At 34.8% G+C, this 14,494-nt stretch overlaps 1 protein-coding gene across 4 annotated transcripts in view; it reads right to left on the minus strand.

Annotated features, from left to right (window-relative positions):
- The window catches only part of SLC25A21 (solute carrier family 25 member 21), a 214,036-nt gene that overhangs the window by 166,905 nt on the left and 32,637 nt on the right, over nucleotides 1-14,494 (minus strand). The gene's annotated exons all lie outside the window — the stretch shown is intronic.

Raw genomic sequence — 14,494 nt, forward strand, 5'->3', positions numbered from 1 at the left:
TATTCTCAGTCAGCCTGTAGGGCATCAAATAGTGTTCAAGAACACATTTACTACCTGCAACAAAATTTTAAGATCTAGAAAGCAAAGAACACCACGTGTTCTACAAGCAGTGTGCCACTATAATGAGATGGAAAATACCTCAATAATAGCAGGACAGCAAATCCAGCTAAAGCAAATAAGAACAAGCCTAAACACAGCAGCCATGGACACAGAAATAAAGAAAAAAAAAGCTGCTTACCTTTGGAAGGCCTCAAGTAGGCCAGGATCTCCAGCAAGAGATACCCTCAAATCCACTGCCAACCCATAACTAGGGTCTGGGAAGAGGTGGATCCTGGCTTCACCCTTTCTGGTCACTCAGTTACAATGCATACACCTGAGCTCCCCTGGGCAGACTCTGCCTTCCCTTCCCACTAAGTGCTTAATCACTGTTTCAGGCCACGACTTAGCATTTCTGTTACAACTACAACTTTCAGAAAGTCTGCAAAAGCCCGGCTATCTCTCACATACTAGCTGTAGTTTTTGAGTCAGTACAGGTTATTGTACATTACTGGATTGAATCTTCAATTCTAAGAACAATAATATTGAATAATACTTTATTAAACAATAATATATCCCTGTCAAATGAGTACCAATTGAAGTGATTATTCATTCTGAATCTTTCTGTCAAGAATTCTCAAATCAGGTGATTCAGGTGACTTAAGGTCAGCTCCAAGTAAATACTGAATTCAGCTCAGTAACTTATTAGCACAAAAAAAAAGTGGAAATGGATGGTCATTTAATGTAGATTAACTGCAAATGGGCATTTTAACAGTGTCCTCATGTTATCCAGAACAGCATTCTCATTTTCTGTTTCCTATTTTCTCGGTTGAAATATATGCAAATAAAACTTTTTGCCAGAACAAAATTTGTGTATATACAGTCTAAAAATGTGATAATTACTAAGTACATGCCACAGAAGCATACTTTTGAAAACAGTGCTAATACATTTTTTCATGTCAACATAATTGGACAGATTCAGGCAAGATTAGTAATAACCTGACTGTTTGCTCTTTAAATTAGAGTGGGCTTTATGCAAGTCTGCCTGAATTCCTAATGTAAATCAGGCAACAAATATCAATCTGAAATCTCTTCTGTATATTCTTTGCCAAGGAGCAATTTCCATATTGACATTGTTTAAATACACATAAAATAGAGGCCAACAAAGGCACTTCGACTATGAAAAGTATCAATAAGTACATCTGCACAAAACTCCCCAGAACAAACAGCTGGAAACAAATGAAGGTTGCACTTTGTTTTGAATGAAGTGCCCCGTGACAGAAGCAGATAAATTGGAGGAAAGAAAAACAATAGGGCATATTAATTCTTATTTTTTATTTGCTGATCTTAAGCTGCTTTGTACCTAAGGCAACATCAGAAATAAGTACTAGCTAACTAACTAGAATGCAGTGAGCTCCAGCCATGACTCTTACAGGACTGGAACCAGAAGACTTAAAAGCAAAGCCTGTGTGTTTTCAGGGATTTCCCCATTATTCTATTTGGTTACACTTTTCTAGCTACTTCTTACTGTGTATGAAATACAAACCTGTCTAAATTTTGCATTTTGGCTTTACTAGCAAATGTAGGCTAGAACCAAGGAAACTATTTGGTCATGCAGAAGTCATTCTTTAGTTCCAGTATCTGATGTCAACTGTATCAACTACTGCATGCTTTCTTATGTGCAAACACACTCTGGATACATGAATGACAGCATGTGCTGACACAGCTAGAAGTCAAATATTCACTATGTATTAAAGGACTTCTATTCTTGCACTTCACTTCATTGAAGTGTGAAATAATTATACCCTTTAAGAAAGCATACGTGAGTAGAATTAAAATAGAACATTTCAATTTTCACATCATTAAGTAGATTGTGAAGCAGGCTTACTCCCAATGGAAGTAACAGAAGTCTTTCATAAGCATTTTAGTTCAATAAAGATGATTTAATTTAAGATATTTACAGTTGATTTCCATGGAGAAAAAAAAACCAAAACAACAAAACAGCAACAAACAAAATAAAATATGAAACATCTAGTAGAGAATGCAAGTTTCTAAAATAAGATTTGGGACAGCTTTATGCACCCATTTTCTGTAATATTTCCCACAAAGTTCCACTGTTAAATTGTGAGTATTGCCAAGAAATACAGTTTTGAAAATTAATTGAAACAGTTCTGCAAGGCAAGCATAAGGAATGCTGTAATATCAAAGTAATCATCTCTTCTAAAACATGATAAAACTGATAATTTCTCAACAGAGCAATAGATTCAGTGGAGACCGTTCTTTTTCAGACAGCAGCTAGATACTGTATTTTAAAGACTGGAATTCATGGCCTATCTATGTTTCAAGAACATCTCTTTTGCAATTGTATATACAATCTCATCTCTCCTTATGGGGAGGAAAAAAAAAAAAAAAAAGTTATGATTTGTCTACCTATTAGTAGATGGATATTGTTTCTTTAAAACATAGATTTACATTTTTCCTTCAGAAAACCAATATTTTCTCAACTTCATTTAGAAGAAAACATAAATTAGTTCCCCATAATGTACCTAACTCTTCTGTACCTTTAGAATATTATTCAAATGTGAAACAGGAAGAACAGGTTGTAAAGATGAAGGAGCAGTGATACTCTGCTAGGATCCTTTGTTTACATAGGTCTTTAATTTCAAGATCCATCATGCTTTCTCCTCCATTTTACTTCCACATGCATAGAGAGGAACTCATCCAACACCAAAATGCAACTATCTCTGCAATTGCAGTATGCAATGAATTTTACAATAATATGTTGAAGTTTCAAATGACAAAGTCATGACACAGTGATGACAGGATCCAGCAACACGTGAGTTCTATTTGTTGACAGTTTCTACGCATTGCAATCCATGTTATTTCTTGTGTGTAAACTAGGGATAGCCATAATAAAAGAGGACCCACTGTGACAATGAACAGAGGCAAATACCTGATTCCTTTGCCATTCTGACATTCATATCACACAGTTCTCCCTCCAGCACACATTTGGAGCACAGTGTTCTGCACTGCAATGCTTCTAAAGCTTCTCTTGTGAAAGGATCCAGGGAAGAGGTGGCTTCTTTAAAACTCTTCACCAATAAGTTTTAGTAAAATCTGCTCTAAATTTCTCTTCAGCTTCCACAGATGATTAAAACAGGGAATAATTCCTCGTCTACGTTACAAAAAATATGTTATACTACTGTCTGTATCTCAGTATGTAGCAATCTGCAATGTCAAATTGCAAGTGTCCTTGCAGATAGTACAAATCGCTGCCCAGCTGTACAGCAGCTGGCTCAGACTAAGCCCATGAAAGGTCGAGGGTGACACAAATCCTCAAAGTACTGCTGGCTCATCATGGTGATCTTTGATGGCCAGAGAGTGCAAATGGCAAAAAAAGAAAACAAACATTTTCTTCACTTTGGATTTCTTAAATGATTTAATGTCTTTGTCTCCTATGAGAAGGAGTTCAAAACATCTGCAGACTAGTTACTGGATGCCACTATGTATGAAACAGAGGCCTCTAAACAGGCAGATTTCAGTAGCCTACCTTGACAAAGACATGGGAATATCTACAGAGACCTCTGTTGACCTAGCAGTCTCAGCGGGTTCTCAAGTAACATTTTACTGATAGGTACATGACTTCCAATTTGCAAAGCCATCAAAGGGCTGAGATTTAGCCAATTGTCAGTCTTTCACATGCTGAAAAAGGTATACTGTTCTGAAACTGTATAGTAACACAACAGAGTGATCAGACAAAGGAACTATCAGCCAAGGAATAAGCTACTAAAGTGGATTAAATTGCACCACATTTAATTTTATATATATATAAAAGAATCTCTTTGTTAAAATGTTCTGTCAATTGCAGTTTTATACTTAGCATGCTTAGAGCAGAGGAAAAGAAAAAGCGTAACACTCCACCAAAGCTCACCATAGAAATCAAACCAAAGCTCACCCTACAGAAATCTAATGGTGTAGCAGACACCTAACAGAGAAGCATACTGGAAAAATAAAGCCAGACATACACACAAAAGTTGCTATAACTTCCAAAATAGATCTTTCTCTCTATATTTAGTTTTGATCTTCTGCTGACATATCAGACTTCAGAGACTGATGATTGTTTTATCATTTGAATATTTAACCCTCTTTTGACAGGTTATTTGGAATATAAACATGGTAAATGGTACAGAAGTTAACAATGTGATACATAATGAAAATGCACAGGGTTCAGGGAAGAAGTTAGGCAGGAGCTACAAATTCAGGAACTCTGCTCAGTTATGTTCAAAAAAATCTTTACATTCAGATAATGCTCTTCATTACTTAGGTGACTCCAATATAAGATAAGGTTATATTATCATCAACTTGGGACTTCTGCTTCACTGCCCTCTATCTATAAGTTATTGTTCCTGTACCAATATCCCCTCCAGCCATCTGCTTTCAGTTTCATTTTGCTTCCAAAGCACTCACTCATTTTGGTAAAGGTCAGTAAAACTATATTCTATTTTGAGAATAGCGAGAGGAAAACAAACAAACAAACAAAAAAGCCTTTTCCAATTGCACATGATGGTCCTTACCACTCACCAGCAACCATCTTCTTGAAAGCTGTGGACTTGGGAATCTTGTACTCTGCTGTTCAAGAAGCTTTCCCAGGGGACAGGAAGGGTTTTTACCCTGTGAGGCCCTCAGTCTTGCAGTAGATGTAGGTCCCAAATTTTTCAAAATGATCTTCCAGAGTACACACAGACACACAACTGGTCTTTGTGACTTCATGTGGACCGTTTATGCCAAATAACTTCTTACCAGTGTTCCACTGCCCTGTTTTAAAAGTAGTGTAAATCTGGACTGTCATGAGAAAGCAGTTGCCACCAGCACTTCCTCAGACACATGGATATAGCTAGTCTCTGGTTATGATTTTGTGCTTTGCTTCGTGAGTGAGGAATCCTGTTTATTCCTGTTTGTGTGTCCTGCATTTACATGGGGTAGTGGGGCTAGACACCTAACTTTGTTATTGCATCTATATTGCTTAATTTAATTGTATTAGAAAGCTTGAGACTAGCTTTTGTTTAAACCTGTTTACATTTCCAGAATGCTCCCATGGGTATTGAAAGTTGATGGATGTAAAGCTAAGAAAATCTAAATGTTCTTCCTGTCAGTCAACATACTTAGTATAAACAGTGCAAATTAATAGAATTTTATGATGTAACCGATCTTTAAAAATAGTAAATTCAGATCAGTTTATATTGTACTGGTAGGTAATTATGTAAAATATATACACATACAAAAGAGGATGTGCCTGCACATACAAATATTGTCCAGACTGCTTTGCTTAGGGCTTAGTTGCATTCAAGCACATGTCAAAAAAAAGGTTGTTTGGTTTTTTTTAAATATACATATATAAGTGTATATTTTTCAATATATACTTCTTTACATGGCCACTATATTTCTATTTCAATAGAAGTGTTCATATCACTGTACACCGTAATAACAGTGCTTATTCAAATACTATCCTTGAAATCACATAAAGAAAATGATAAACAATTACTCCTAGAAGAGAACTACTCTCATAAGCAGTCCCAGGGAACTCAGCTGGACTAAGCAAGTCAACAGTTTGACAGTGTGGCCTTATATAAACAAGTACCAACACACTGACCTTAATTTAACAGGAATTCTGTTCTTGCCATGCTTTTGCTTAATATAAATCTGCTGTGCTAAGTGTTTTGTCTTAAATCAACAACATCACAAAAATAGCATTAGCTAAAGACAGCTGTGACTCTTAATTCAGTAAAAGAAAAGTGAAGGTTTTATTTGAGCTTTAGTAGAAAGAGAGAGCATCACTGGTACTTTATTTTTTTTTCCTAGCAATTTTTCCCCTCTTTCATTATTCCATTTTAGTACTTCAAGTTATTGCCTGCAAAAGAAATTAGAAAATGTTTTCCACATACAACTTGAAAACTTGAATGCAATCCAATGCACATAGACAGAAGTTGACACAAATTTTTCTTTTAAACAGTGCTTTAAAACATCTTGTTACTTATACCTTAGTGCCTAGATTTTAAGGTCCAGTTGCAAGTGTTTTCTGTAGAAAACTGGGTCAAGCCGGTGTTTGACCTTTGACATACAGCTGCCCTTACTCCAGCTAGTCCCAACAAACTGGGCCCAAGACAATAAGCTGCTTTATAGCTATTAGCCAGGCCAGTGTGTTTCTCCAGGAAGACCTCAAGCTGAAAAGCCAACATGCTTGACAACCACAGCCAAGGTACCAAGGGTCCAAGCACTAGACATTAGAAAACAAATGGAAAAGCACACATGGCTACATCTGGAATCCTAATGGGCCACCAATGGTTCCCAGCTAAAGGAAGAATTACCAATGTTATTTTATCATCCCTTGTGCTAACTTAGCTGTTTATGTACAGCAATAAATGATTTTTTAAAAACATATTTGGGTCATTATGTCATATACCACCAGCAAGTACGATTGTTTTATTGTGCTTGGAGTCAAAATACACTCCTTTACCCAGATGTGAGGGAAGTTCAAAACCTCTACTCCTTCTGTATTCATTCCTGTTGGACAAATGGATTAAGTTTTTAAAAGGGAAACTGAGAATTTTTATGGCCTGTACTCCCATCTCACTAGTAAAATTCACACTGATATTTTCCTACAGAAGTTTGCCTTGCCAATGATAACATTAAATATTAACTTAGTAAGCAAACCAAAATTTCAACCAACAGGAAATGCCAAACATTTTAATGTCAAAACACCTCCATTCTCTTCGTCCAAAGCCACAATATGTTATATTAAAAAAATATTTTTATATATTTTTTTAACTTGAGTACTAATTCTCGGCAAAGTAATCAGCATATTGTGTATTGAAAATATATAGATATATAGATATATTTATTAATAGAATTTTACAAGGAGGACTCTGTAGTCATGGCCATAAATGCATATATGCAAAACCAAGGTATAATCAGAATGCTCTTTTTCTACGAACATATAATGGAATATGAAATTTGCATAAGAACATCTGCACAATTCTTATAATTAAATTTAAACACTGAGATTAAAGCAGACTACAGAAAAAAAAAAAGAAAAAAAAAAAAGATCCTGTCATTTACGACTTGAGAAAAATATCAAAAATTCAGTAAATAATAGCATCCAGAAGTATAATATTTTTAAATATATTATAATAACTTAAAGTAAGTGAAAGTCTTGACATTTGTTAGAAATACTATTCTAACATTGACAGTATCCCAAGAACTTCATTCAACAATTATCAATTATTTTACAATTTTCCATTCCAAAAGACATTAAAGGTGTTTGAAAATATTGAAGGCACTCAACAGTAAGTATTTAGTGTTTTGGTTTTTTTCCTACTCAGTTGTGTTTTTCCTGTTTGTTTGTAGACCAGTCATTTTCCTGTCCATTTAATATCAAGCTCCAGATAAACAAAGCAGTAGCACGTTTCAAGCCAGCCAGCTTCACAGAAGATTGTACACACACCTTCAAACAGGTAATCCAGTTTTGTCAACCTGCTCACAGAGTCATAGACAAACCCTGCTGGAAAAACTGCTGAGGAGCAAATGAGCTGAAATGATTCAAGACAGTGAGAAAAGACAAGTGAGAAAGGGCTAAACATATGCATGTCTGGGAGACAACACTGATGACAATGATGCAGTGTGACACTCCCAGCTAAATTACAGGCAATCCAGATAGAAGAGATGGTCAATGTCCTACAGAAGACTTCAATTAAATTAGCTAGGAGAGAGCTCAGAAGATTTTCAGGTATCTTCTCTGAAGCAATATAAATTACTTGCATCTATAATGAAAGAGGAAGTGGCAATTAAAGTAGTTATCTGCAGAAAAGTCAACACTGGAAGTAACTTATTTTCAAAATAGATTTGACCATCATATTTTTCCTTTACTGTTATATTCTGGGTAATCCTTGTTTGCTGTGGAAAAACAGATGTGTGAATTTGATACCCTGAACTTGTTAGTGTGCTTTTAAAGCTGACAGAAGAGTGCGGAATGTGAAATTTCCTTGCTTTTGCTGCCACATGTCAGGTTAAAAGCACAATTATGTAAATAACTAAGTGCTTCCCCTGATTTCCAGGAAAAGCAGAAATATTAAATTAAACATAAAAACAAACAAAAAACAACAAACAGCAACAAACACCAACAAGTCAACATCATAGCAACTGATCACTCGACACTTTAAGGTCACTTTAGAAATATCGGTTCCATTTTCAAAATGTTCACTAAATAGGGAAGCACAATATTTAGAAATTCTGTCACTGCTGTAAAATGTGCAATATACCTTCCCAAATGGTTTTTACTTAATGCAAGAAGCAGAGCAAGGATCAGAGAAAAGTTTGAGAGAAACACCAATCATATTGTCAAATACTGAAAAGATAAATAAACATGTTTTCTATTCAAGGAAGTGATTCTTTACATATGGCAGTTACTTCCTCATTGTTAAGATTAGGAAGATTTGATCCTTGAATAAAATAGATTTAAAAGATACCAAAATCGCAGGAGTCATTACACCAAAAGAAGAAGAAGAAAAAAAGTAAAATTCTGTGCTCAATTCCTATTTCACCTGCAAACATTTGAATTATTTTCTTCCATTTCCTCCACTCCATGCCTCCATATTCCCCACATCTTCTTTTCACAGGAAGAAAAAACAATTAATTGGATTAATTAATCTCTGGGTTTGCCACATTCATCCATACAAGATTCCAACCATCTTAAGCACGATTCATTGCATGAAAATGAAGTTTAAATAATACAGACAGGTTTATGAGATGTCACAAATAGAAATTTCATTGGATGCCAGTACTTAATAAATAAATAAAATAAATAAAATAAAATCAGATTTCCAGAGTCTTATTAATGAGTCCTATTCTTGCCACAACAGTAATTGTATTGCTGTGTCCTGAAACTAATTCCAAAAACACAATTGAAATATCACTTCTACAAGCATGGCTTGTGTTTATTGGTGGTCTTGGTTATAATTTTGTATGTACTTAGCAATAATAATGAGTAATTTCTAGTGTTTCTCAGTATACTCTCATAAAACAATTAGAAAACATCAGTTTCTAATTTTATTGGTCTGCCATTTAACTCAGTAACTAAATTTTATTGTGGAAAAAATCTGTTCCCCCCCCCCATGACTACTTGGCAATTGTGTGTTGAGTATTCCTACCAGTAACTAAAGATGTTTACTCTTGTTTACTTCTCTGTATGTCCCAGTATCTCCAACAATTTTAAAAAAGAATGTTGGCAGCTGGCAAGGGGCTTGTTTAACAGCTTGATGCAGCTCAAAAAGTTCCACCACAGAAATGGTGATCTCTTCAAAATGTTAGTGTGAAGAGATAGCACAAATGTTTTTGTTTTTTTTTTTTAAATATATATTCATAAATGCATTTTCTGTTAAGAAAAATTTTATAGCAGTGCATAAGTACATTTTTAAAAGCTAAGATATGTTTGCAGAGGGTTATGAAATACTTCCACGTGTGATCATATTTTCACAATAATGGTGACTATAATACATTATATTGCACATTAATTCTTACTGTTGAATAAGATGATGGAGCCAAGAATACTGCAGACTGTAAAGCATAGCCCGTTGCAGCATATTCCCTGGCCATCTCCTCATACCACAGATGTCGGGCTGCTGTCCCAAACCACTACACATATTTACTAGTGCTCTCATTTTTTCATATTAGAAGTCTCACATTTAGCTGCTCTCCTTAGTAGCATTAACTAGGCAGTTCATAAAGTGCAGCTGCAAATAGCTAACTGCTTTGTGAAGCCACTTGTTTCATGTTCCCCTTAAGATCCACCATTAAGAGGGACTAAATGGCCCGTGACTAAGGTTGAGAAAGTTGCTCGAAAGCCAACTAACGTCTTGATTCAGAGGGCAGTTTTGAAGTAAATGTAAAACACCAAGATTAAATATAGGTCTATGATTAAGCATGAGGCCATCAAAGCTTAAATACACTGTCAATGAAATGTCCTGTTAGAATAAAGGTGTGGTCTTCCAAAGTCAGAATAGTGATAAATTCTTTTGGAAATATTAATAAGGAACACCAATATAACAGTGACACAAAGTACTGAAAGGCCAGGGCTTCCAGAAAAAATACTTGTACCATATGTGAAGACTTTTTTTCAAGTACTGAGCAGTACAACATCCTTTCTACTGAGAGTAGTGTGCGTACAGGCTGTCCTCTCAAAAGTGAACTAAAATTTGTCTTCCAACAGAACTTTACAAGTAAACACATCCAAGTTTAAAGCTGAAAATCTCAGGACAGCTCCAGGCAGCCTATGTTACTCAAGTCAGAAGTGTCCAAAATGTGTGGGTTTTTTTAAATTATTATTATTATTTTTAATTTAGCAGATGTTAGAAGCTGCTCCAAGGTTTGGAATGTTGTATAAGTCCCAGTGGATATAGATTAGTGGCAGAGGGCAGGTGAGGTGGTCAAAGGTGGATGTAAATACAATTTGTCACATTGGTATCACCACTGCACATGTGGCATATGTAAAAGCTTTGGCAACAAAGAATGAATATCAGTCCTCTCCTCAGTGTAGTTAGAGATGAATTGTACAGCTAACTAGCAACAGTAAACTAAACAAGAAAAATCCTAGAAAAAATTACTTCCTAGTTCATAAAAAGTCCATGGTGTCTGTCAGTGCACTTAGAAAGTAGAACAGTCATTCTACTAAAAAGGAAATAAAAACAAACAAAAATTCAGCAGGAGACAAAACAAACAAACAAAAAAAACATACGTTTTTCCTAACTGGCAAACTAAACAAGGTAAATAGCAACTGCCACTCCTAATGTTAGGTATAGGTCTTTGATCTTCTTTTCCTTATAATAAATACTCGATAAAACATATAAGAAATTCATATATATAAAATTCACAAGATCAGTACTCTCCCATTCCTGTTAATGAGAAATGCAGATCTCCATTTAAACTGTCTCCCTGGGAAGTATTAAGAATAAATTTAAATTTTCGGAACAGCCTAGGAGACACCAAAGTCTGCCTCTTACTCAAAGCACCTGATTAGACTGATTTACTGTTACAACCCTAATGCTATTTTATTCATCTTATTAATAAAGCTGTGTGATACTGTGTAGTGATGAAATGCTATAGCATCAATAAGCTAATTCAGTTATGACTAGGAGTTTCCCTTCAATTCCCTTCCCTTCAAGAGAATATCAGCATCAAGCAGTGCATACGTACATTACCCGGAGCCCTGGCTCCTGGCCAGGAGGCAGTTGAACATATATCAAAATTTGGAAAAACTAATTTCAAGATTGGTGACACATTTGACTTCTGTAAGGAAACTAAAGTGTGCTGTTGAATGCGCAAAGACATAGGCAGAAAAGAATATCCATATATATATATATATATGTGGACATGTTGGAACTGTTACTGTAACTAAGAGCTTCCTAATTTGGGGTGTTGTGGATTGTTTTTTGTTTGTTTGTTTTGTTGTTGTTGTCTTGTTTTTCAGACAATCTAACCAAAGTGCAGTCTTGACTTTGCCATAATTTCTCATTAATGGATTAAAAACTTTTGGAATTATTTAATAGGATTTTTCTCACATGTGACAAACAAGAAATACATATGCAAAAGTAATGCCATGTTTTCTTGTTTTACTATTAGGAAAAAATAAAATGGAACAGAAATAGTGAAGTATGAAAGCACCACTACCATGTGCTGATGAGCTACAGGACAAGGTGTTTCATAACTATATCTCCAGGACCTGGTTTCTTAGGTCTTCGAAAAGAAAGGCTTAAGCAATTGTATCTCAGAGAAGAAGCGAAACAGTTGCAGTGTACAGACTGCATGTTTACACTCTTACACCGCTCCAAACAGGACTTGAGAAGTGACCCTTCCAGAGATTTGAGAGAGATACTAGATGCTGTCTCAGCTTGCAGTATTTATGAAGTTGAAAACACTGATATGTACAATAACCTACAAAGTGAGATTGACTCTCTGCAAATGTCTTCAGTGTCAACTCAGAATAATATAGCAACAATGCTCTTAACCCCCCAAAATGGAAGGATTTGAAGCTCTTAGAGCGGGTCCAGAGGAGGGCCACTAAGATGATCAGAGGACCTCTCCTGTGAGGAAAGGTTGAGTGAAACATGCACTGTTTTGCATGCTTTGACTCAGTCTAAGAAACGTGTCTAACACAGGTCAGATGAAGCACACCCTACAGAGGTTGACTTATATCTAAGGCATATAGGCACATCCCAGAATGACTGAAACAAATACAAGTGTCAAAAAGTATCTGGTATTAATTTGTTTGCATGTTGCACTTGCATATGTGTTCTTGGGATATACCACCAGTGAATAAAGATTCTTGCTTGTCTGTCATTTAGGTATGCAAATGAGTACATGTGCATGATAATTTTACAGAGACTAGACAAATTTCTGGTTCATTTCAGTCATTATATTGACATATTAGCCCCATAATCATGGAATACATCTTGGAAGATCATAGTTTCTGACATTAACCTAACAAAGTGGGTAACTAAAGGTGAATTCTGTTCTCGCATGGTCAGCCACTCAACAACCACCGGCTGTAGTTCATGTACCAGTCTTCCTACCAGGAAACTTGGAATGGGCTTGGCAAAGCCTGAGAAAATGCTTCCTTCTCTCCTCGAACTCAGGACCCAGTGATGTGAGAATTTCCACACACATAGAATTAACAGAGTGTGAAGGATTATTAATATAGAGTCATAAATGCTAACATAGTATGACAAATACCAAGGTGGCTTATTGCTTTGTCATTCTCAACAGGCAGTCTTCTCAGGACCCACTAGTTCAGGAATGACAGGACTGTCATTGGGATTGATTTTCAAAATAAATTTGGCTACTCATTGGACATGATTCAATTAAGTTGCAATCATAGTCTGCCTTTAATCCCCATGCTGCACAAACACAAATACAAGACTGCTGCTTGGAAACATTTTGCTTCTTCTATCAGATGCAGCAGTTGCAAAGTAGTTATTCAGTGGTTACCCTTTAATAGACCCTCAGAAGAGATTTAATACATGTGATCTTTAATAGGTGCCTTTAAGAATCACAGATAAATATAGATCAAGATAAATTTATTTGCTTATTAAAATCTCTGATTATTTACCCAAAATAAAGCATATACCTAGAGACACGCCAGACACTAAAAAAAAAAAAAAAAAAAGTGTTATACTGATTTAGATAACTAAATATTTTGAAATGATTTATTGATTTTAAAACTACATTTCAGAGTAACATAAGAAAATCATATTATTTTGAAGAACTTGGAAAAGGTTTTAGTTTAATTTTTACATTCTGTAAACAGACAATATTTAATCTGTTTAAAATTAAGCTCAAAAGATCAGATAGGCTTTTGAAGAGCTCAGACACTGCAAGTAGTTTAGCATTGTATTTGCAAGAGATACAGCCTGTTTAACCACAGAGATATCATTTGGTCTATAACTTAAACAAGCATTGATAAAGTTTTTTATAAAAAGATGCTATCAGCAAAATAAACACAGTACTTTGTATTACTTCAAAGCTTATTTATAATGTGTTTAGAAATATTCAGTGGAAACAGGAAAATAATGTCTTGATTTTCTAAACTTTACAACATCTGCTTTTACTTACTTGCAGCATTGTAAAGTTCTCTGGATTTCAAATAGGCAAGTTTTGTCTTCTGCCTCGTCCCAAATTTGATATTAGAATATTTTTATATTTTATGTATAAAATTATAAAATATATCTAAAATAATAATAATAATAAAATAAAAATAATATTTATTAAATATATAAATATATTTTATATTTAAAAATATATATTTATATATATATATTTAATATTCAGATTTGATATCTGAATATTTGTTCATATTATTTTTTAACTTCCACAATTTTCCATTTTTAGTGCATAAACACAATCTTTTCTGCTTTATAACAGTGATAAATACTAGTTACCATAACATAGATTTTAAATAAGCACATTAGAAGCTGGCTAGGAATTAGTCTTCCCTCAGATGACTGAAATTCTTCCATCATTATGATTTCCCTATGTACATTAACTCTTTTAAATCAGATTTCACACTGTTTATTCATACTATTGTCCCCAGTTGTGTGCAACCTACAGTAATTTCCACTGGAAAAAGCATTCTTTTCTACAAATGCAGTTCTTTTCAGTGGTTCTTATTCTAGGAGAAACGGCTACAACTTTCTACAACAAAAGGACTTCTCCTTTAACATTTTCTCCATCAGTGAAAAAGGGAGTAGCCTGCAATTCTAGGACATTAAATTGTAACAAATGCATGTGTATTACTTTAACACATTACTATGAAAGTGTATATAGATGGACTATTGCATATATCTTTAATGATTCTCTTCTGATTTAAAAAAAATCAAAGTTCTTTGTCATTTAATGAGAAGTCATTTCAAAA

This window comes from Coturnix japonica, chromosome 5 (genome assembly GCF_001577835.2).
Source record: "Coturnix japonica isolate 7356 chromosome 5, Coturnix japonica 2.1, whole genome shotgun sequence".
In the NCBI taxonomy this organism is placed as follows: Eukaryota; Metazoa; Chordata; class Aves; order Galliformes; family Phasianidae; genus Coturnix; species Coturnix japonica.